Here is a 25,194-nt window from a genome sequence, read left to right on the forward strand (position 1 = left end):
TTAAGGTTTCAGTAATTTCCATGGAAACAAGTTGAGAGCTATCATTTTCAAGGGAAGGTGGGGAAATGATGAGATGACCTGGAAGAGTCAAGAGTAAGCAACATAAAAATATTAAGAGTTGGGGACATCTTTTTCTTTCACTCTTCAGACACACCCTTGAGGGAAGGGAAAAAAAAAAAACCAGCATCCCTAAATTCTGGGTTTGATGGCAACTAACAGATTAGGATTTTAGACAGTAGGTATCAAATGAGTTTGAGAAAGATGCGATGTGACCTAGATCACAGTCATTCAGCAAGTTCTTAACAATATTTTAAAAGCCTGCCTGCCCGGGCAGCTGAAGCCTCAGGTACCAGATAGTCTCGCGAAGAGACCCCCTCCCAGGCCAGAATCTAATTTTATGCACTGTTAACAAGCAAACCCTACATCAGCAATAACGGAACAAACAGGTGCAAGCCAGTAAGAAAGTTTTGCATACGAGTTATTTTTATTGCAATAATTCCTGGGGACCCAAAGAAGGAGACTGTGTTGAAGAAACGAGTCTCCGATGAGATCCTAGAAAAACCTTTTGGCTTCTTTCTTCTCCTCAGCCTCGGAAACGAAAATGCCGAAAGGTCACTCAGTGCCTTGGCCACGCGGTCAGCCCCAGAGCCAGCCGTTTGCACCCCAGTCCCGGTCCTCGCCTGCAGCCACTCCGCCGCACCCGGCCACCTGTTGCTGCCCTCGCGCCCGGAGCCGAGTCGCAAGCCGCCGCTAGAGTTCGTTCTAATTCCCTGGAGCAAAGGCTGGCCGGGAAACCCCGACGCTCCGAGCCTGCTAATCTTCAGGGCAGGCGGGGACTCCGCAGGGCCTCCCAGCCCCAGGCTCTCTTTGTCTCCTCGCGGCGCTCAGAACATCAAAAGTCAACCCCAGACAGCGTCCTCTCCCACTCTTGGCTCGTGCGCGCTCGCGCTCAGCTCACACCTGGGAGATGCTGACGCGTCGAGACGCCCACGGAGGGGAAAAGGGTTCATCCTGGCAGGACCCGGAGGCGCAGACAGGTTGTTCTCCGTGAGATTCCAGAGCGTCTCCTGAATCCCAAATCCCTTAGAGCTCCTTAGCTGAACACTGTAGCAGCAGCGCTGCGCCCCAAACGCAAGTTCGCGGTTGCGGAGGCCGTAGGCGGAGAGCAGCGACATCCCGACTCGCCTTCGCTCTAAGGAGCCCAAAGGGAGATCCAGGGGGAGGCAACAGTTAGGGATGCCCTCCCGCCAGGAACGCCGGAGTCGCAATTTCGAAAGTGACCCGCCTCGCTTCCGAGGGACTTGCCTATGAGCGCCGCGGGGGTGTGCATTTCTGGAAGTCTGAGAATCCCAGAGAACGCTGGCCGGCAAGAGTTTTTAAGTCAGCTCCCGGGGCGTCTGTTTGTTTATTGACGCTTAGGGGGAAAGTTTGAGGATGTTTAACCAACCTCAGACCTGGCGCAAGCGAAAATCTCAGACTCTCTTGGGTAAAAGTCCTCTAATTTCGAGTCGTTATATAAGTAGGGGCTCTTTCTTACCCTGCCTACCCTAAGCGCTCTCGTTCCTATTTCAGGAGTTAAATGTGTCTCGCTTAAAAAAAAATTTTTTTTTTTAAGTTGTCATTATTTCCCTGAGTCCAAAGGCGGGAGAACGCGCAGGCCGCGCCCCGGGGCGCGCGGCGGCCCCACCCTTGCGCTGCGGGAGGGACGCGGGGTCCCGGGTGCCGCCGGCTCGCGCTGGAGCAGCCGCGCCCCGCAGTCCCTCCGTCCGCCACTCCACGTGGTCGGGATCAACAGTTTGCTGAGCTCATCTGTGACACCTTGAACTTTTAATAAAGAAAATGGGTATTGCACCGGGAGGGTTCGGCCGCGGCCGCCTCGCCGGGTCCTGCTTAATATTCAATGATCTCGCTCGCGCCTCCCCCTCCTCCCCTAGCAGAAATTCCACCGAGTCCGTTACTGGGCTCAGACTTTTAACTTAATTTACGGGGCCCCCACCCCAACCTTGGCTAGTAACCAGCGCCTTGAGGGCTAGCTTTCCCCCCTCCCACCCCTCTAGCTCCCGCCTGAAAATTGACATTTCGCCGGCGTCTCCGGAGGGAGCTGAATTTCACTTTGTAACTTTCTGCGGAACCCGAGCCCGGGTGGCAGCTCGGGTGGTGGTATCGTATGCAAATACGCATGCTGACGTTACAGATCATGTGGGTTTTGGCGTAGATTCCCCACTGATCGAGACATTTTTTCCCCCCTTTTTTTTCCTTCCCCCCCCCTTTTTAAAAATTTTGGCCACTGTTCTCCGTACGGGGGCTTCTGTCTGTCTGTCTGGCTGGCAGGCTGGCTTGGCCCCCTCTTTCCCACGGAGCCCGAGCCGGGCGCCCGGTGGGGAGTGGGGAGTGGGTGGGGGGGGAGCCAGCAGAGTTCCATTTTGGAACGCCCCTGTGCCGCGTCTCCGCGTTCCCAGCCCGGGTCCCCGCGCTCCCAGCCCCCGGCGCAGGTAAGAAACTTCGCCCCGGCGCGGAGCACCCCCCCACCGCCCCGGCGCCGCCGGCCCGGAGCCCCGCACGCCGGGCACCGGCCACTCCAGCCCAACTTTCCCACCGCCGCCACCGCCGCTCCCGAAAAATGTGTTGTTAATGGGACTTGGCCGGGTTTGTGATTGCAAAGGGGGGCGCGGGAGGGGGGTGGTAGGTAGTGTGCAGGCTTTTTTTTTTTTTTTTTTTTTTGCGGGTGGGAGGAGATCAGAGGAGCCAGAGGTGGGGGGGATTTTTTTTTTTTAAGAGTTCTGATTACAAGTTTGGATAAATGGGAGGCCGAGCGAGGAGGAGGAGGAAAAAAACATGTCTACGTTTCCCTATGTCGACATAAGCCACAAAAAAATATGGCGTCCGCTTTCGACAGGGCGTTACGTAGACCCGACTGTGTTTTTATTTATTTATTTCGGGGCCGGCTCCCTCCCTCCTTGGCCCGAGCGCGGCGCTTTGTGCGAGCGGGGCCGGTCCCGCGGGGACTCGGCCGGGACGTGGCCCCGGCTCCGCGGGGTTCGGCGGGCGGGGGGCTGCGTGTGTGTGCTCCCCGCCGTCGCCCCCCCGCCTCCGCGCTCCCCGCGTCTCCCCGCTCCCGGTGACGATTCGCCGTAACGTGGTGGCAGGAAGCATGACGCCGTGGGCTGAGGCTCGCCTCTCCGCTCCGCGCTCCTGGCGGCTGCCGGCGGCGCGGGCGGGCGGCCGGGCGGGCAGCCGAGCTACCTGCCGCGCGGGCCGGGCCGGAGCGCGGCGCTGTCCCCACGCCCCGCTCAGGTGCCGGGGAAGCCGCGTGGGGAGGGGCGGCGAGGGACACCCCCCGGGGACCCCCCCCTCCCCGCAGGGCCCGGCGGCCCGCCCCAGCCCACCGTCGCCACCCCCGCCGCGCACCGCCACCCGCCACCCCCCGGCCCGGAACCGCTGGGGTCGCGTTTCGTCTCTGCCCCCACGGGAGAGGTTCAGCTTTGTTGGTGTTAACGGCGCTTTGGTGGGGTCCCCGGGACTTGGTCGACTCTTCGCCTTTGCAAACTTGCCCCTTTCCCAGCCGCTGTGCAGGAGGCCGCGGAGACGCAGATAAGCGGAAAGTTGGAAACCAGTGAGCATCACAGGACGGTCCCCTTGGGCTCGTCGCCGTGCGGAGCTCGGGAGGCGGCGGCGGAAGGGGAGAAGGGTGTGGGAGGCTGGGGAGAAAACTTGACGGGGAAGCCAAGTTGTGATTTGCTCAGGCTTCCACCTGATGGATTGGTTTCCAGGCCAGTGGGGTCTCTGCCTTCACAGCAATTTCCGCGATGGCCTTTTGTTTCTCTGGAAGGTGGGGCAGGAGGAAGGTGGGGAAACCAAGACTTTCCCTGGACCCCTCCCCTTTGAAAGTGGCGCTGCCCAGCTTGGGCCCCAGGGATCACGAAGTCTTTTCGGACCCTGGAGTTCTGTCCAGCGCGATCCCCAACAGTCTCCCTGTTATCAGTGTTAATGTTGAATGTTAGCCGCTCAGTCGTGTCCGACTCTTTGCGACCCTGTGAACTATGGCCACCCCACCCCCCCCAAGTCCCTCTGTCCATGGGGATTCTCCAGGCAAGAATACTGGAGTGGGTTGCCTTTCCTTCCTCCAGGAGATCTTCCCGACCCAGGGATCGAACCTGGGTCTCCCGCATTGCGGGCAAATTCGTTACCGTCTTAGCCATCAGGGAAGCCCCCTGGTGTTGTTAATGTTACTAAATAGCAGCTCCCCAAGTCCGAGTCAGGCCGTGAGGGGGGGGAGCGGGATGCAGGATTTGGGGGACAGGCACTGCCCCCTTCGCTGTTCCTCGGGTTGCTCAAACCTCCCACAATTATCCTCTTAAAACACACACATACATAGACTCATTCACTCACTCACATGCGCATTCTCTCTCCTGTAATGTTGAGGAGAAGTGAATGCCTTGAAGTGTAGGGAGTGAAGTTCTGAGAGCTCTTCAAGATTTCCGTCAAAAGGTGATTTTCTGTTTATGAGGGCAGTGAGTTAAAGTAGTGGAGTCCCAGGGCAGTAATGTCAAAAAGCATTTGGATGACAACCAAGTGAAATAAATATCTTGTAAAATGGCATGTTTAATAGTAAAAATAGATTAATGGAGCCCTCAAGTGCTTGAATGGGACTCACATGAAGGTTTAAGTTTAAAGGGAAAATTAATATAAAGCTGTAGACACATCTTCTTTTAAGGCCAAAGAGGAGAAATCTACAAGTAAGATTGAAATGTGTCCCTGACAGTGACTGGACACACGATCTGGGAATATCGTTGCTATTTAAACACTCTGCTCCATTGACTGTTCTCATGTGCATATTTACCTTCTGGCCAGGTTTGGTGTCAGTGAAGGGTCCACTTGGAAGTTAACAGCTATTAAGGGGAAAATTCAGAGGCCAAGGTTTTGGGGTAAATTGAATATACTAATTCCCATTTAAAGGCAAAAATCAAGACGCCACAAATGTTTGTTGGCACACAAGTATTCTCCCAATGTAAATGCAACGTATCTTGACATGCCCAAAGGCAACCCCACCTCAAGTGTCCTGTCCCCATCAGGACCTTGAGACTCAGTGGGGTGCTGTGCATTTGACAAAAAAGGATATTGACAGTGTTTGATAACAGTTGCTAACAGTTTCAGTATGCCAGGCATAATGCTGTATATTTTACATGCTTTACCATTTAATTCTCACTATAACCCTATGAGATAAATACGATTATTATCCCAAGTTTCCAGTGGAAGAAACTGAAGCTCAGAGAGGTGACAAAAACTTGCCCAGAAGCCACACAACAAGAGTTAGACTCCGCATTTGAAGCCAAGTCTTAGACAGCACTCCAGTATAGCAGCTCCTCAGATATGGGAAGTTGTAGTTAGAATGAAAAGTAAAGGCAGGAAAGAGGGAACAGGGACCACTGCCCAGTGGTCCAAACTTGTAGGAATTTTCCTGAGTTTCATCTCCTACATGAAAGAAAGTGAAGTCGCTCAGTCGTGAGCGACCCCGTGGACTGTAGCCTACCAGGTTCTTCCATCCATGGGATTTTCCAGGCAAGAATACTGGAGTGGGTTGCCATTTCCTTCTCCAGGAGATCTTCCTGACCCAGGGACTGAACCTGGGTCTCCCACATTGTAGGCAGACGCTTTACCATCTGAGCCCCCAGGGAAGTCCTAATTCATCTCTTAATTCATTTATATTTAGCAACTCTATGTTGATTTGTTTATTCCATAACTGTAATATTCATCACACTAATAAAGGGCTATAGTCATTAAGCACTTTTATATGTCAGGGACCAAGTGCTTAGAATTAAACTATTTTGTCTTCATGACAACCCAGTGGGGCAAGTACTATCATTCTCTCCTTTATATAGATGAGGACCTAGGAACACAGAGAGGTCCTGTAACTTGCTCAAGGCCAAACAGTAAACAGTAAGCAGAGTTCCAGACTCCAGAACATGCGCCGTCCACAAGTCAATACGCTATTCTAGACATGATGGAGATGCTGATGAAATGGAGCACCTCGCTAACCTTGATGCAAAGCCCTACTCCAGGAACTAGGGAGATGTTAGTGGACTGGGACCCCTTACCACCTAGGAGTTTGAGCAGCCAGCAGGCCACATCAAGCAGAATTAAATAGGTGCTAGAGTTGAGAAGAGTAACTACTGTGGAAGTAGCATGAAGGGCGCAGTTCTTGCGCTGTGAGGGATCCCATAGAGGATTTCCCAGAGTGGGTAGCTGGGAAACTACCCATGACTGAGGAGGAACCATGTCTGGAGGTGTGTCCGGTATCACTGCACACAGCTGTTAGCACCAGAAATTCTGCCCACCCATGACTTAACCAGATGGGGGCCTATTTGTGTTGGACAAGAAGAAAGTGGGTGGAATGGTGCCTCAGCTGTACCACTGGGGACTGAGGCTCTGCCTTTCTATTCTGCCACCCATAGAGTTATAGGCATTTGACCCCAGGTCTGTCACCTCATGGTGGGAAGGGGGCTGCTGTATCTCCAGGCCTCACATCTGCCTTCCAGGAAAGGAGAAGTAGGATGACTGGGGCACACAGAACATTTACCTAGTGTGGCTTTACTGTTAACGTTTGGAAAGGGACACCCCTCTCAGGGACTTCTGTCCTTAGCTTGACCAGAACTGTGCCACATGGTCACCAGAACCTACTGGAGAAGGGGCAATCACATGTTTTTAGTTAGGCGCATCAGTGCCATAAACACACGGGGATTCAGCTTGTTAGGCAGAAGGGGTGAATGGTGGAACTGTTGTTGAGTTGGCAGATAAAGTGTGTGTGGCCTCAGATGAGAAAAGGGGTGTATTCTGGATGAAGTTAAAATTGCGTCCTGGGAGCCACGTATGTTCTGCTGAGGTAGAGAGGGAGATTCAGGGAAGATTGTGCAGAGAGATGACACCGGACTTGGGGGCAGATGTGGAGGAGGTTGATTTAATTTGTAGGTACTAGGGAGCCATGTATGGATGTGAGAGTTGGGCTGTGAAGAAAGCTGAGCGCCGAAGAATTGATGCTTTTGAACTATGGTGTTGGAGAAGACTCTTGAGAGTCCCTTGGACGGCAAGGAGATCAAACCAGTCCATCCTGAAGGAAATCAGTCCTGAATACTCATTGGAAGGACGGATGCTGAAGCTGAAACTCCAATACTTTGGTCACCTGATGTGAAGAACTGACTCATTGGAAAAGACCCTGATGCTGGGAAAGATTGAGGGCAGGAGAAGGGGATGACAGAGGATGACATGGTTGGATGGCATCACCGACTTGATGGGCATGAGTTTGAGTAAGTTCTGGGAGTTGGTGATGGACAGGGAGGCCTGGTGTCCTGTGATTCATGGGGTCGCAAAGAGTCAGACATGACTGAGCGACTGAACTGAGCTGAACTGAGGGAGCCATGGCAGGCTTCTGAGGAGGGACTGGCAGGTGTTTCAAGAAGGTAAGACTGACAGCAGTGCGCGTTATGGAAATAAATCAGCTTGGTTCTTATTTGAACTAGAATGAGTTCTGGAAAGTTTCAGACCAGGGGCCCAGTTCTGCCTTAGGGCAAAAAGAAGACAGCACACTAAGCAAGTGAGGGAGATTTTCTTTTGGGTTCTGCCAGTAGGAATCCAGAATTAACCTGATGTTAGTCAGCTGCTGTGTGCACGCGCAGTCACTGCAGTCATGTCCAACTCTTTGTGACCCCATAGAGTGTAGCCCGCCAGGCTCCTCTGTCCTTGGGATTTTCCAGGCAAGAATACTCGAGTGGGTTAGCCATTTACTTCTCCAGGGGATCTTCCCGACCCAAGGATCAAACCCCACCCCCTACCCCCCCACCCCCGTCTCCTGTGTCTCCTGCATCAGGCAGATTCTTTACTGCTGAGCCACCAGGGAAGCCTTTAGTCAGCTGTTACCAGGAAGCAGCTAGCTTTCCTTTTGCAGTAACTCAGTGAGTGAAACTGGACACATTGGAAGGGAGGACCAGTTGACTCCCCAAATATGACGCTTGCCTTTCTCCTGAGCCTCAGATTCCCCGGGTCCCACCTGCAGCTCCAGCACTCATCAGCAGAATAATTTCGGTTGTGACCCTTCAGCTTTGCTTTTTTTTTCTTTCACGTTTGTTTAAAATTGGAGGATAATTGCTTTACAGTGTTGTGTTGGTTTCTGCCATACAACGTGAGTCAGTCATAACTATGTATATAAACAGAGGGGATGCTCGCAGAGGCCCTTCTGTCGGTCTCCCCACACTGGCTTCCTCCAGCAAGGCCACCATTCCTGATTCTCTTCTTAGTTAATCACTTTATGATTTGGGGCTGTTACATATAAACCTCAGTTTCCTCAGCTCTAAAATGGAGATTATTCCAGTAGCTGCTTTCTGGATTGTTGTGAAGCTGAAGAAATTTACAAAAGGGTTTAGCATAGTGCCTGCCACGTGGATTCTGCTCAGTAAATGTAACCTATTGTCACCATCCTCATCTGCCATCATCATCTTGCCACCACCTCCAGGATGTGACTTTCTTGTATCCTTGAGAGGGGCCAGGTAATTAACATGCATGAATTTGTGCCATAGATTTCAAGATCCCAACTGTACCCAGTTCATTGCAATTCTTCTCCATCCCACCCTCTCCCCCTCCCACACGCACACACACACTCACATATGCGTTCATTTGTGGCAAATCTGAGCAGCTTCTGACATGGCGAGCTCTCCTGAAATATCACAGTGGGACCCTGGTTCAGGTAATGTGCTATGTCATGGTCAAATAAAGGCAGTGCCATTCTGAAAAGATGCTCAGCTGCTCACATACCCCGGTGGTAGACAACAGAGTGGGCATTGTTCTGGGTACTGACACGGTAGTTTCTTTTGTAGTTGAAAAAGTGAAAGTCCTCTCGATTCCCTGCCCCCACCCTCCATCAAATAGGTTGTGATTTTAACAACATCCACCCCAATCTGTTTCCTGTTTCTATGCTTGAAGGCATGCATTTAAGAGGGATTGATTGGCAATGGTGTGTGTGTGTGTGTGTGTTGCTGCTGGTGTGTGTGTGTGTGTGTGTATGTGTGTGTGTGGCTGATGCCTCTCTTTCCCTGCCACCCCACCCCTGGTGAACAGTTTACCTGTTAAAAGCCATAGTTCACACACTTTCTTCCTCTTCCTGCCCGCCTCTTGTCCCCTAGTACTGAAACACTTAGTGGGGATTAAATCTTATTACACAGTGTTTCAGTACAATAATATTTACCGCATGAAACCTGTAGTGAATGAAATGCTTGTGCTGTTGACTCATGGGGGATCGATATGAAGGAGTGTGGCCCAGGCATTCACTCACTTAGGTATAAGAGGTTCAGACTTTAGAGGTGCACCGGCTTGGTTTGGGATGGAGAAGTTTGAAGCACCTGCTGGGTTTACTTGCCTGGATTTAAAGCCACACCTCGTTCACCTTACAGGGGGAAATCGGTAAAACCCTGGGAACCGTTTGCTGTCAGCCTCCGGGCGGGGAGTGGATTCCTGTGTTCCTGGGGCCTCGAAGGGTGGCCAGGCTGATTTAGCTCTTTCTCTGGGAGGGAATGCTCCCTGTCGGGGGCCCAGAACAGACTCTGTGGGAGAGAAAAGTAGCCTGCTGGTGAGAAGGGTAGAGAGAAAAGATGAATGAGATTTCCTGGGCTGGTTGGATGCTTGCACCTGCGGCTTCTGGACTCCAAACCAGCTGCAGAAAACCGAGGAAGGACCAGACTCTACATGGAGCAGGCTGCAGGCACACATGCAGGGGTAGTGCTAGCATGACGGTTTAAATCACTGCTGCAGAAAGGCTCAGGAAAACCAGTCTTCAGCGGGGCCACCATTTGTATCCCTCAGGAGCATCTCCCCCCACCCTGGGCCCCTGACCCCAGTTGTGACCATTCTGGCTGGTGAGATTGAATAGAATACAAAGCCCCCTGCCCCCACCAGACACACTGCAAACACAGTGCCCCCATCTTCAGAGCAGCAAGAGCATTCAAAAACTGGGTACCTACTGTGTGCCAGGCACCCTGCTGAGCGTGCTCTCTTCACTGTGTCCTTCAGAGTGACTGAGGAGTGCATCCAGGGCCACGGTGGAGCCTCATCTTAAAGACCGAAGGAGAGCAAAGCGCAGAGCGGTCAGGCGCTTGGTCTCAGGAGGTAGCAGAGATTCGCGTTCACATCAGCCTGATTCTAAAGCCGGTACTCTTATGCATCACCAGGTCTTTATAAGTATGTGTAACTGTGTTTACGTATCTGTTTTTGGCAGTGCTGGGTCTCCGTTGCTGCGGGGTCTTTAGTTTGGGTGAGCGGGGGCTACTCTCTAGGTGCAGCCCTCGGCCTTCTCGTTGCAGTGGCTTCTCTTGTTGTGGAGCAGGGGCTCTAGAGCACACGGCCTTCAGTGGCTGCGGCTCCCAGGCTCTGGAGCACAGGCTCAGCAGTTGTGACACTCGGGCTTAGTTGCTCCGCAGCATGTGGGATCTTCCCGGATCAGGGATCGAACTTGTGTCTCCTGCGTCAGTAGGCTGATTCTGTACCACTGAACCACCAGGAGAGTCCGTCACCAGGTCTTTCTGATGTCTTCTGGAGGCCTGGAACTATATGGAGGAAGAAGGGACAGTTTTAGAATGAGTTTCTGGACAGTCTGACAGCTTTTCTGCTAAAGGAATATAGGGATCAGTGCACGCAGGCGTGTGTGTGTGTGTGTGTGTGTGTGTGTGTGTGTGTGGTGTAAGGTTAGTTAAAACAGAAGAGAATTCCAGATCTGTACCTGTTATCCTTAGCCACCCGAACCCCACTCCCAAGACAATTCTAACCGTCTGTCAGTGTCTACACCAGAACATTCTCCAGGGGGCACGCCACCCTCTCATCCCTGGCTCTGGCAAGAGAAGGAATCCCAGTGGGCTGACAGCTGAGAGTTGGAGACGGAGGAGAAGCTGGGTGCTACTTTCAGGATGCTGAACAGCCTTGCCAGCCAGTGGGGGCAGGAGGTGGGGGGAGCAGGCATTGGGAGGGTGGAGAATGGCTGGGTTGCTGTTTTTATACAATAAAAGAGGATCATTGTAATTGGGAGCCCTTGAATCATAACACGTCTGCCCATGGTTCTTTCCAGCTGCAGAGCCATTTAGTTAAATAGCACACAGAAAACTCCTTTCAGCTGACATTACTTTCCTGCTGTTCTTAAACTACAAGACCGGGCTGAATCGCTCGAACGAAAAAGCCATCTCAGGCTCCTTTAGCCCCTGTGGGTATGCAGAGCCCCCATGAAATCTTCCTGGCCTGTGCAGGAGGACGTTGAGAAATTATTTTCCTGTGCAATGCACCCTTGTCTTTTGAGGAGCAGCATCTTTAAGATATTTGCAACCCAGTCTGGTCAGAGCTGGATATTGTACATGGCCAAGTTGTTTAGGATGGGTGGTGGCCCAGAGAGGGTAGGGAAAGGCCTCAGAATGACTGGGGTTAAAGGAGGCCGGGCGTGTGGACTGACAGCCAGAAGATGGAAAAAGAGACCGACCCCTCCTCCCAGCCAAGAAGGGAAGGGAAGGGATGCTGGTGGCTGCAGACAGGAGCAGAGAGGAGCACAGGCCCTCACCAAACCTCCCTTGATAGAGAGCACTGAGGTGGCATTATCCTATAGAACAGTCTGGAATTTAATTGATTCTAAGCGTGCAGTGAATTTCTGCCAGAGCCACACAGTTCAGGAGAACTGGAAGACTTCAGGTCATATCCAAGAGCAGAGACTCCTGGGTGCAGGGAGCCACAGAACAGAAAGGGTTTGGATCACTGGTGGGTTAATGGGAGACCCTCCAAAGATGGGGCGCTGCAGTCGACACTGTGAGATTGAACGTGGCCTGACTTCGGCACTTTAGAAACGTGATTTATTGTAAAAAGTCTAATGTCCTCTGTTGTCCCCGGAGGGGGATGTTGGGAGGATGAGAGTAATAGCAGCATGGTGCACGAGTGGGATCAAGGAGTGTTCTAGCAGGAAGGAAGTTTCGGGGTTGCCTGCTCCGACTTAGGGAAACTGAGGCCCAGAGAAACGAGGGAATTGACCCGAGGGTGCACAGCCATACGGCAGCACATGGCTTTTCCTCTCCTGCGCTGTCTCGTTTACTTCCTCTGTCCAGTCAGTGGACACTCACTGAGCACCTGCCAGGGGAAGAAAACGACACCCCTGCTCTCAGGAAGGTCAGAGTCATTTGGCACTCAGCAGCAACTGCTTCCTGACATCAGAGGCGCAGGGCCCCAGTGCTTTCTGTGGGCTAGCTCACTGCACTTCTGGGAGATGGGAGGACTCTGTTATCCCCATTTAATCGATGAAAAAGCACAGAATGGGGAAGTCCTTTGTCCAGGGTTTCTGGAAGCCAGGCAGTCCTACACCATGCTTAGTGCTCTTAAGGCTCAGGCTCGTGCACGTGTGTCCCCTCCTACCTTCCGTGCACCTGCGGTTCCAGCAGGAGGGCTGGGCCCCCACCCCACTGATTAGCGCCCGGGGGGCCGATCCACCAGCCCTCGCTAAGGAACACAAGGATGGGTGTGTGTTCAGAGCTCGATGAAGGGCCTCCTGCGTGGGGGTTGTTCCTGATGTATTGAAAGTCAACTGCTTAGGCTCTGTGCCCCTTATACCTCACGTCACAGCCCAGGGCATGTGTACGGCAGCCCTGCTGAGCAGATAGTGGGGAGGGCAGAGCCGGAACCCCAGCACACATCTGTGCCACCCAAGACCAGAGCAGTTGCAGCTACATCGGGCACGTGCCACCCAAGACCAGAGCAGTTGCAGCTACATCGGGCAGGCATGCTACAGCCGGAAGACGCTGACTGGGAGTCCCGGGTGGGCAGGCCACTTAGGGACACAGCATCGCTGGTGATGGGCCAGTTTAGTTTTCTGTAAAACTAAAGGTCTCTAAAAATAAAGGAACTTGGAGGCACTTTAGGCAACTTTCAGTTGAGCAACAGATACTTATTTAAGTTAGTAAAAAGTCCCAAGTGCTGTGTGTCGGGCCCTGGGCATCTCTGTAGCATAGATGTTAGTACTAGTCACATTTTAAAAAGTAGTTTGAGAATAGCATTGAAACATGTATCTTATCATATGTGAAACATTGCCAGTCCAGGTTTGATGCATGAGACAAGGTGCTCAGGACTGGTGCACTGGGATGACCCTGAGGGATGGGATGGGGAGGGAGGTAGGAGGGAGGTTTAGAATGGGGGACAGATGTACACCCATGGCTGATTCATGTCAATGTATGGCAAAACCCACTACAATATTGTAAAGTAATTAGCTTCTAATTAAAATAAATAAATTTTTTAAAATAAATAGCTTCACATCCACCCATTTAAAACGTACATTCTCCTGACTTCTAGTGTGTCTACAGAGGTGTGCATCCATCACCAGGGTCTAATCTTTGAACATTCCCATCATCCTGAACAGAGATCCTGTGCCCCTTGCCAGTCATTCTCCATCCTTGTCTCCCACCCCTTCCCCGCCAACTCTAGACAACCAGTGATCTTCTTTCTGCCTGTATAGCTTCGCCTTTACTGACATTTCATATAGAAGGAATCATAGAGTACGTGGTCTTTCATATGCTTCGTTGACTTAGCATGTTTTTGAGGTTCCTCCATGTCACAGCATGCATCAGGACTGCATATTATTTCGTGGCTAAATGATATTCCATTGCATGCATAGACCACCTGGGGCTGCCAGAGCCAAATACCACAGACTGGGTGGCTTAAAGGACAGATATTTATCTTGTCACAGATCTAGAGGCTGAAAGTCCAAGCTCAAGGCATCAGCAGGTTTGGTGGCTCACGAGGCCTCTCTCATTGGCTTGCAGCCGCTCCCTTCCCACCACATCCTTGCATGGCCTTTTCTCTGCACACATGCCTCCATTATGTCTCTTCTGTGGCTTCAGTTTCCTCTTTTTGTGAGGATTGGACTAGAGTCCACCCTGACAGCTTTTGAAGGCCTTGACTCACATTCTGGGAATAGGGCTTGAGCAAATGAATTTGGGTGGGACACAGTTCATATCATACCACAGTGGTATCGTGGGCCGTTTTGTTTATTCGATGACCTGCTGCTGGGCAGTTGGGTTGTGTCTGCGTCTGGCCATTGCAATAACGTTGCTGTATCTGTGTGCAGTCTCTATGTGGACATGCGTTTTCATTTCTCTTAGGTAGCTATCTACGTGTGGAAGTGCTGGGTTTTGTGTTTAACATTTTGAGACACTGCCAAACCGTTCAGGCTGTTTCCGTTTTACATTCCCGTCAGCAGTGTATGGGGATTCGGATTTCTCCATCTCTTCGCCCACCTCCTGGTATTACCAGAAGCTCCGTTTTACAGATGAGGAAACTGAGGCACCGGGTGGGGAAGGTCAGTCACAGGGCTAGAGAGTAAAGGAAACAGGCTTTGCACACACGCACACCACACATACCAGTCTGACCAGTTCCCTACCCAGGGCTGGGACTGACGAGCAAATGAGGCCCCAGTGTCTGGCATCTTAGATGGCGCTTGCGCTCAGCACCCAAGAGGGAGGGAGTGCCTCCTTAAACATTGCATCCTGGTTTGCTACTTGCCTCACCTTTGTCCTTGCCTGGCCGCCACCCTGCCCTTGCGTGTGGGGTTCTGTGCTCCACGTCGGGGTTGTGGAGGGATGAAGGTGGGGACACCAAAGACCAAGCCACCACCGCTTCCCGGGAGGGGTCGTCAGTCTGGCTGGAGAATTTGTGCATTTGCAGCGGCACACAGCGAGCCGACCTGGACCTGGGGAAGCAGAGTCCCTGCTCACAGGGTTGCTGTGCAAAATCACAGGGGCTCGTACCTGTGAGAGGCTTCCCTGGTGGCTCAGCGGCAAAGAACCCACCTGCCAATGCAGGAGACGCAAGTTCAGTCCCCGGGTCGGGAAGATCCTCTAGAGGAGGGCACTGCAATCCACTCCAGTATTCTTGCCTTGGAAAGCCCATGGACAGAGGAGTCTGCCGGGCTACAGTCCATACAGTTACAAAGAGTTGGACCCAACTGGACTACACAACAACAGCAAACGCCTGTGAGGGACTGAGCACAGCACCCAGCACCCAGGCAGCGCCCTGGAAATGCTGACCAGCACTGTGCTGTTGGCACAGACGCACCTCACACCTGCGTCCGTGGGGCTGCCTGTGAGTCACTGTGGTTGAGGGAGGGCCTGATGCTTTGGGTCTGTGACTGTCAGCCTCACCCCCACCCCTCAGGAGAGCCGTCACCCAACGACCAGAGAGTGCCCTGAGATGAAGGGAACCGACCACCCACGCCCTCCGCGGACCTGCTCCACTTGTCCTGGGAGTGGTGGGGCCATCCACAGAGCCCAGCGCTGGCTCTCTCTCACTTCACGCGTTTCCTGGCTGGGCCGCAGGCACTCCGGGTCTGGCTCTGTTACCACCGAAGCCAGAGTGCAATCCCTGTGCTCACAGGTTGAGAAAGTACCTGATGGATAGTACCTGTGGGGATCAAGGTGAGACAGGGAAGGGATGCTTTTTCAGGGTTGGGGAGGCATATGCTGATTGATCCTAGTAGGAGATTAGGGGACTCAGGGCTTCCCTGGTGGCTCAGAGGTTAAAGCGTCTGCCTCCAATGCGGGAGACCTGGGTTCAGTCCCTGGGTCAGGAAGATCCTCTGGAGAAGGAAACGGCAACCCACTCCAGTATTCTTGGCTGGAGAGTCCCATGGATGGAGGAGCCTGGTGGGCTACAGTCCACGAGGTCGCAAAAAGTCGGACACGACTGAGCGACTTAACTTTTAACTTTCAATTTCAAGATTTCTGGATATGGAAGATGTTTCAGTGATAGAAATGGTGAGAGACTTCTTGCACTTGGTTTGGTCAAAGGCCACGTTGATTCTGCACATGGCTTAAATGGACTCACCTCTCTTAATAGTTTTTATTGGAATATAATTGCTTTATAATGTTGTATTAGTTTCTGGCATAGAACAACATGAATCAGCTGTACATATACGTATATCCCACCCCTCTTGAGCCTCCCTCCCACCACACCCCCATCCCACCTGTCTTGGTCATCACAGAGCACCAAGCTGAGCTCCCTGCGCTACACAGCAGCTTCCTGCTAGTTATCTGTTTTACACGTGGTTGTGTAAATGTCAGCGCTACACTGCCAGTCCGTCTGTCCCGTGCTCCCTCTCCCCTTCTCTGTCCACGCATCTGTTCTCTACCTCCTGTATCTGTATTCCTGGCCTGCAGATAGCTTCATCTGTACCATTTTCCTAGATTCCACATATATGCATTGATATATGTATGTATTTTCCTCTTTCTGAATTGCTTCACTCTGTATGACAGGCTCTCAGTCCATCCACATCTCTACAGATGACCCAATTTCATTCCTTTTTATGGCTGGGTAATATTCCATTGAAAATATGTAGCATATCTTCTTTATCCATTCATCTGTTGATGGACACCTAGGACCGATGTTGAAGCTGAAACTCCAACACTTTGGCCACCTGATGCAAAGAGCTGACTCATTTGAAAACACCCTGATGCTGGGAAAGATTGAAGGTGGGAGGAAAAGGGGACGACAGAGGATGAGATGGTTGGATGGCACCACTGACTCAATGGACATGAGTTTGAGTAAACTCTGGGAGTTGCTGATGGACAGGGAGGCCTGGTGTGCTGTGGTTCATGGGGTCGCGAAGAGTCAGACAGGACTAAGCGACTGAACTGACTGAACTGAGCTTGCTTCCTTGTCCTGACTATTGTAAATAGTGCTACAGTGAACATTGAGGTGTATGTGTCTTCCTGAATTATGGTTCTCTCAGGGTATATGCTGGAGAAGGCAATGGCACCCCACTCCAGTACTCTTGCCTGGAGAATCCCGGGGACAGGGGAGCCTGGTAGGCTGCAGTCCATGGGGTCGCTAAGAGTCGGACACAACTGAGCGACTTCACTTTCACTTTTCACTTTCATGCACTGGAGAAGGAAATGGCAACCCACTCCAGTGTTCTTGCCTGGAGAATCCCAGGGATAGGGGAGCCTGGTGGGCTGCCGTCCATGGGGTCGCACAGAGTCGGACACGACTAAAGCAACTTAGCAGCAGCAGCAGCAGCAGCAGGGTATATGCTCAGCAGTGGCATTTCTGGCTCAGTGGTCCTGCCTTGGGGGACGGCGGCTTGCTGGCAGTTCAGACCTCCTGGCTGGTGCCCTCCCAGCTCTGTGCATGCACCATGCCAGCCACACACCTGCATGGAGCCAGGGTGGCCTGTGCTGTGGTGTTGCTGTGTGTATCACCAGTCGTCTCAGGTATGTTCTTGCACTGTGACAAGACCTCCGTCTTGCTGGACACAGGGATTTACACTTTGATTCCCACACCCCCACCCCCATCCCCTGCTACCTGAACACCTAGCTCTGGTTGAGTGGTGGCTCAGTACACCACTGCTCAGTTGATAAACAGAATCAAATAAGATAGAATCTGTATGTGTGTTGAGATAGGAGTGGGGAGTCATACTGGGTCTGACCACCCAGAAGTGAACAGAAATTTTTCTGGAGTTGGTTTTTCAGTAAGAGAGAAGGAGGACGTCTTAAGGGGAGGAATACGTGTCATGGCAGACGTCACCCTTCCCCTGCGCCGCCACTCCAATGACATGGGCTCTAAAACACCAAATCTGATCATGTTCCACTGACCTCCGAAAAGCCTCCCGGGAGTCATAAACCCAAATGCTCTTGGGGGTTTGCAGGCAACAGAAACAAGGAAAGGAGTCAGTTGTAGGACAGTGGGAAGTGATCGTGCATGCTAAGTCGCTTCAGTCCTGTCTCTTTGTGACCCCATGGGCTATGGCCTGCCAGGCTCCTCAGTCTATAGGATTCTCCAGGCAAGAATACTGGAGTGGGTTGCCATTTCCTTCTCCAGGGGATCTTCCCAATGCAGGGATTGAACCCACTTCTCTTGTGTCTCCTGTTAGCAGGGAGGTTCTTTACCAATAGCATCACCTGGGAAGTGGTAGGTAGTGGGTCGAAGTAGAAAGCACATGACCAGCTGAAAGGCACTCAAAACCATTTGAGTGGACTTTCCTGTCTATGCCAAGGACTGCTGCTGAATAACTTCTGACCCATAGGATCAAGTCCAGATGCTTTGAGAGCTGACCTCTACCCACCAGACATATTTTGCCATAACCACTTCCCGCTCCACACGTGCCCCACACTTCAGCCATTCAAGGGCAAGCCCTGAACCCCGCCTGCTCCACCTTCTTTCACTTTTCTTTCCTTTTCCACATGTAGGTCCTTCTCCCCAGCAAGACTCATCCCCCAGACTTAGCAGTTCCCTGGTGGCTCAGACAGTAAAGAATCTGCCTGCAATCGAACCTGCAGGAGACCCAGGTTTGATCCCTGGGTCAGAAAGATCCCCTGGAGAAGGGAATGGCAACCCACTCCAGTATGCTTGCCTGGGGAACCCCATGGAAAGAAGAACCTGGCGGGCTACAGTCCATGGTGTCAGACACAACTGAGCGACTTAACACTTTCACTCATTCTTGCCCTGGAAATAACTGCTTAGAAATCCCAGCATGTGGATTTTGACCTTTTTACACTTCTATCTCCCTGAAAATCCATGGACCACCCTCCACCCCAAAGGAGAGTTTCCTCCTTGTCTTCATGTTCCCAGCACCAACCCAGAGCTGGCCCAGTGAGCAGGTTCCAAATGACTGTCCCCCGAGTGACTACAAATGAGTGAATGATTGTTTGGCCTGTTTGGGAGCCTGTGTTCTGGGTCGGAAGGAGGTAAAGTAGCAGTTGTTACCCGCTGCTGCCCCTGGTGGCTGGCGTCGCCAGTGCCTGGAAGGACAGTCACTGGACCATTTCGTCACAGGAAGCTGGCCAGACGGCTTCCGTCCCAGGCTGCCTTTGTCCCAGGTTTGGGGGCCTCTTGGCCAAATTCTGACGATCTGCCTGCCTCCCTGGCTCTGCCCGGCTGCCTCATCTGAAAATCTGGCCTCTGTGTACCTCCTGGGTGCACTTCTTTCCCCTGACGTGGAGGCAACCTTTGTTTCCTTCCAGGAACACCGTGTCCACCGTCCTGTGTGGCACCCAGAGCAATACCGCAGGATCTTTCTACCACTTCCAATAGTAAACAAACTCTTTTTTTTTTTTTTTAGCCAAGTCTGAACTTGAAACCAAACTCTAAAGGTGGTAGAAAGAAGGACATGCATTGATTGAATGCCTGCTGTATGCCAGCCATTGAACCAAGCATGTTGTCTACCCTACTTTATTTTAATTTCTTTCATTCCCCCAATGACACCACTTGGTAGAAATTTTTATACCCATTCGACATCTGAGGAAAGTGAGGCTTTATGAAATTAACTTGATTTAAAGCCAGACCTGAGGGATCTCCGAGCCCAGGTACTTGCCACACTGAAGAGCTGGTGTGTTAGTTAGAGGTTATGAAGACTCTGTGTTAAGTGCCTCCGTGAGTGGGATACACAGATGTGGACCCTGCATTTCCTTCCAGAGTTTACTGTTTTGATTATAAAAGGCTGCATGGCTAGAGTGAGTAACAGAGGCATCTTTTCTCTTTCCTTTAGAAGGTGCTTTCTGGCACTAACACAGCTCCTCATTCTCAAGAAGTGTCCTCATGCAGTATTTTAAAAAAAGAATTGCATTTATTTTCTTGTTTTGGGTTGAGCTGGGTCTTTGCTGCTGCCCAGGCTTTAGTTGCAGCGAGCAGGAGCTCCTCTCCAGCGGTGGTGTGCCAGCTTCTCATGGCGGTGGCCTCTCTGGGGCTGAGCGTGGGCTCTAGGGTATGCGGGCTTGCGGTGCCAGGGCTCAGTAGTTACGGTTCCTGGGCTCTGGAGCACGGGCTCAGTAACTGTGGTGCACAGGCTCAGTCGCTTCATGGCACGTGGGATCTTCCCAGGCCAGGGATCGAACCTGCTTCTCCTGCTTTGGCAGGCAGATTCTTTACCACTGAGCCACCAGGGAAGCTCCCTCACACAGTTCTGTCACCAATTTATTTTCCTCTAGGGAGGGAAGAAAAAAAAATTTGTCTCAAGAGAGATGGCCAGTTTACTAAATCTTACAGCATCATCTCACAGGTTAGGAAAAATAATTGTTGAGATTTCAATTATGTGTGTGTGTGTGTGTATACTAGAGAATAACTGGCCTGTGACGGACAGGCATGAATGCTCGGGAACAAGCACTGAGTAAGATGTGTTAGTAGTCAGGTTAGGCTAAGCTATGATGCAGTGACAAATAAGCCCTGATATCCTACTGGCTTAGCCAAACAAGGGTTATTTCTTACTTTCATGAAATGCACCAAAGGGCAAGAGCTCTTTAAGGTAGCTGTGACTTAGGGATCCAGGCAAGCTGAATTTTTTTTTGGCCGCATTATTTCAAAGAATTGGCTTTCAGGCGCCTAGAGAGAAAAAGAAGACTAAAGAGTCTCATATACCCTCTTTAAACGTGTCAGTTCTGCTCACACGACCCTGCCTAACTGCAGGGAGTCTGGAAGAACACAGGGGAACACATGGATGTTTGTCAAGTAGGATGGGAGTCTCTATCCAGGAAAGGCCTGGGCTCACTGGCCGTGTTGAGTCTCACGAAGTAAAGATTACCAGTAGCAAAGCCCCGAGCTGAACAGAACTTCCTGCCACTTAGTCGAATGCCACTTCTAGCTCTAAGAACAGTGTCCAGTTGTCCTGCCTAATGGTATGTGAGGAAGTGTTCCTGATGATCCAAAAGACCACGAAACATGAAAGGTTTTTTTTTCAGCATATTTATTTTTGTTACGTTTTGTGGAGTACTAATCCAACCTGGTTCTGTCTTAAGCATCCAGTCTGGCACAAAGGAAATTAAAATTTAATGAGGCCGTAATTACTGCCAAGCATGAATGCTACTGAGTACAGGAGTAACTCTAATGGCTGGTATTTACCATGAGTGAGCATGCATTGTGCCAGGTGGATTCTCAGCACTGATGGGTTAATTTATATACTCCCTCCACCTCTCCTTGGAGGACCTGACCATTCCTTTCCTCCTGAGAAAGGCCTGGTTATCTGCATGTAATAGATGAGGAAACTGAGCCTTGGCAAGGTGAAGGAGCACAGCCAGGAAGGGACAGAGCTTGCTGAGCAGGATTGTTGTTGTTGTTCAGTCCCTAAGTCGTGTCCGACTGGATCACACCAGATTCCCCTGTCTTCCACTATCTCCCAAAGTTTGCTCGAGTTCACGTCCATTGAGTTAGTGATGCTGTCCAACCATCTCATCTTCTGTTGCCCTCTTTGGTGAGCAGGATAGCTGATAGCCAGCGCTTGACTTGTGAGATTGGGAGTGTGTGGGGGATGCAGGAAAGGCCAGGGATTAAATATTAGTGTCATTCGGGAAAGTAGTTGAAAGCTTTTTGTGGATTCAGCTATGCATATACATTCCGGCATCACCGACTCAACGGACATGAGTTTGAGCAAGCTCCGGAAGTTGGTGATGGACAGGGAAGCCTGGCGTGTTGCAGTCCATGGGATTGCAAAGAGTCAGACAGGACTCAGCGACTGAACTGAACTGATACATTCTGGGGGAGGGGAAGGCAGTGTCAGAAGTATTCTGGGTGTTGGACACTTTGGTTATTCATACAACATGTATTCCAGCTCCTACTATGTGGCAGGCACCATGCAAAACACTAGGAATGCTACGGTGGTAAAAAAGATACTACTTCAATCTAGATTTATTTTTCTATGGAACTTTCTAGATTTAGTAAATGTATTTTTAAATTAATTTTTAAAATATTTTTATTTATTTGGCTACGCCAGGCGTTCTTTGTGGCATTAAGAATCTTTAGTTATAGCATATGGGATCTAGTCCCCCAACCAAGGATCGAACTCAGGACTCCTGCTTTGGGAACACGGAGTCTTACCCACTGGACCACCAAGGAAGTCCGTAAGAGTCCTTGAAAAGTAACTTAAGAACCTTGATCCTAACATCCTGCCCGGGAATAGCCATGTGTTTGAATCTTAGCTCTGAAAACACTGAATGTAGCCCCTGGGGCTCTGCTCAGAAAATAAACACCCTCTCCAACCAGTGGATCCCATAGTCAACCAGCCAAGCATGTGTTGGTTATCACCTTTGCATAGTTCCTATCTTGAACAGTCAGCCAACCAATATGAACCAGTAGCCTGCAAGATCATCTAGTCCAACCCTCTGAGGTCTTACAGGAGAGGAAACCCAGGGTTGTAAAAAGCTGAAGGCCCTTCAGCTACTTTCAAAGGTTTCAATATCAAATCTGGCTCCCGAATGATGCAATGAAACCAAAAGCGCTCCTCTCTCCTCTACACTTACATTCAGGAATGTTCAGATAGAGTGTTTCACCTCTCTGAGCTCTTAACACCTTTGCCCATAAGCCTTTCCACCAGCCCAGAGTGCCCAGGGCAGGAGAGCTAACAAGTCCATCTCCCCACCCAACTCCTAGGTTTACGCGGGAGGGAGTGAAGACATTCTTCCCTCCATTACAAAAGGTAAATGACGCGTGCAACTTCAAGTTACCAGCAGTGGGGACTGGACTGGAGCCCTGTGCATTGTGCTTGCGCTTCACTTTTTTCTTTTTTTTTTCAGTACTAGAATTTCATGCCAAGCTCTCTGACCAGGTTACTTCAGATTGGAGCAGGGGCGGGGCAGGTAGAAGAGATACAAATCCAGAGAAATCTATTAAATATCGTCTTGGTGAACTTCACATTTTGTAGCTGGTTTGATGTCCAATAAATCCTGGTGTGTCCTGGTTACCTCTGCAGAGTAGAGGGCTTGGTTGGAGTGAGGCTGGTTGTCCAAGGAGGGAGCCAGACGGTGCCCAGTCTTTCTATTGAGAGAAGCACTCGTTCTCAGCAACCCTGCTGGATGCTGACGTGTGGTCAACTTTTTGTTTCTAACCTTCTGGTTGAGTCCCATCCACCTGCCTCCCACCAGTCCTCTGCCTTTGCTTTGCCCGAATAACGGCATTTGAATTTACTTTTGAGAAAAAGAAAATGCTTCTGGTTTTTTGCTAGCTAGTCCGGTATAGCTGGAGTCTGTCTGTCTTGCAGTTCAGGTGACCTTAACGACAGAAGAGGCCGGTCACCAGTGGGTGTCTTGCACTGTGTCCCTTTGCATCCTGCTCTCTTCCTCTGTCCTGGGTTCATATAGAACTGGTTGCCCTAACTTTTCTGCTCTGCTTGGTGCCCACAGAGGAAGCTGGCGTGGGGCCTGTAACCCTTGGCTTCTTCAAAAACAGTGGGAGGGTGGAGGGGGAGGTGGTTTCTGGATCCTGGATGGCACGGTGGAGCCCCCAAGCTGTCGTGGCCACCCCTGTGCTCAGTAAATATTTGTGGAATTCCTGAGGCAGGCAGCGCCAGTGGGCCCACCGTGACCCTTATCTGGGAGGTGAGCTGTTGGAGATTGACATTCCGTCATTTGTTCTGGCAGCTGATGAAACATCTTTGCACCACATGCTCTCCGTCACCCTAAGTGCAGGTTAACAGTGAAAGGCTTGCATTAATCGTGAGAATAGCTAGTGGTCACTTAGCCGAGTTTTTTTTTTTTTTTTTCCTGAAGTGGGGCCAGGAGATGAAAATCCTATTAAACTCCAAGAACTAAAGAACAAAGAACATGTTTTGTTTTTTTTTCCCCCTTTCAAAACCATGTGGGAGGCTTGCCTGAAAGACTTAGAAAAACAAAACAAACCTACGACTGGAAGTTGTATCATGTAGACAGGTGCACACACACACACACACACACAAACAGAACTAAAACAGCACAGCTGGAAAGATGAATATTTTTGAGTCTTTTCTTTGCCGGTGCCTAGGTATTTGTAACCAACTTTAACAGCAGAAAATAGACATTATGGCTGATAGTCTGTTTTAGAAGTTCCACGTTGTAGACCTCCAACTCTGTAAATCAAGGCTTTCAAGGGATGAAGACTAGACATTGGTGGTTGAAAATAACAACATGTAGAAAAATTCCTGCCCTGGGGTTTGCAGGGAGGGTTTGCTTATTGCAAATTGCCTACTTGATTCTGGCTATCTGTAATACAACTCTCAGGGCAGCATAGGCAGATTATCATTTTTAGCAAAATAATTAATTAAACATATTCCAGCACATTTTCCCCATAATGCCCCCTTCTTGTGAAATGGAGTATCAGATTGGGTCTGACAACTGTCCTCACGAGCAGGTTTTTTGACCCAGGGCTCCTGTCTGGGGACTCTGGGAACCGAGGGCAGTGTTTTCAGTTCAGAGGAGAACTCGACAGACCAAGGGAGCAGAGCTGTTCAGCTGCGTCCTCCGAACCCCAGAGGCACACTTGGAGGAAGATGGCTGCCACTTCCCAGCCTTCTCTGCCTTCCCGTTTGGAAGAGTCTATGTGGAACTTTCCCACTCTTCTGGCACGAGTATGTGTCCTGAAAGAAATTCCATGCACAGGCGCGGGTCGGGAGGCTTGGGGTCCTGTGCTGCCTGCTGACTCAGAAGGCCATCCACTCCGTCTCTGGCCACAGGGTCTCTGCTCGTCAAGAGGACGCGGGCTTACAGCCTCGGGGTCACTGTTCCTCGCAGGGGTCTGGCGCTTGGGTTCCCTCTGCCCGCTCCGGGCTGGCAGGGCTTCTACAGGTCGGGCTGCCTGTCAGAGCCCTGCTGCCACCCTGGCTGCCTCAGCAGTGCCTGTTGACTCAGATCTTTCTGGAAGCCTTGCACGTTAAGAAACTGCCCACGGAACTGGTGTGACTTTTCCTCGGGAAGCCCCCTCGTGTGTGGAGCAGGCAGGCTGCTGTGTGCAGCTCCAGAGGCGGTGGGCCCGGGACAGATTTACAGGGAAGAAGGGAGAAAAGGGGAAGAGAAGGGGCAGCTGGTGGGAGGGGTGGGGGGGGGAGCGGGGCTGGCATGCTCTCAGGGCCCAGCGCCTGCTGGAAAAGTTAATGGGCCGGCTCAGTGAGGGTGAAGGGGGAAAGCTGGCCATCCGGCTGCCCTCCCGGCCCTCGGCCTCTGGAATGCTCTGTTTATTTACGGCTCCGTGGAAGCCTGATGCCTGTTTCTCTTGGGAAATCACTTCTTCCAGGGCTACGGGAGGCTGGCAGGGTGTCTCCAGAGAAATCTTCCCCCCAGCCCACCAGCTGGAGCTTCTGGGAGGCCGGGGGAAGGCCGTGGGAGATGCTTTTGGAGAGAGGAGGAAGGGAGCCTGCAGGTGGAAGTGGGGGGCTTCCGAGCGGTCCGCCTGAACGAAGACCCTCTGCTT

General features: G+C 51.4%; 1 protein-coding gene across 2 annotated transcripts in view; it reads left to right on the top strand.

Annotated features, from left to right (window-relative positions):
• Positions 472–25,194, top strand: part of ZHX2 (zinc fingers and homeoboxes 2) — a 180,417-nt gene continuing 155,694 nt past the window's right edge. For both annotated transcript variants that reach the window (XM_018058532.1, XM_018058531.1), the window contains exon 1: positions 472–2,492. The gene's annotated coding sequence lies outside the window, so the exon portion shown is untranslated. The remainder of the gene's footprint in view (positions 2,493–25,194) is intronic.

The sequence above is a fragment of the Capra hircus genome, chromosome 14 (assembly GCF_001704415.2).
Source record: "Capra hircus breed San Clemente chromosome 14, ASM170441v1, whole genome shotgun sequence".
Taxonomy (NCBI): domain Eukaryota; kingdom Metazoa; phylum Chordata; class Mammalia; order Artiodactyla; family Bovidae; genus Capra; species Capra hircus.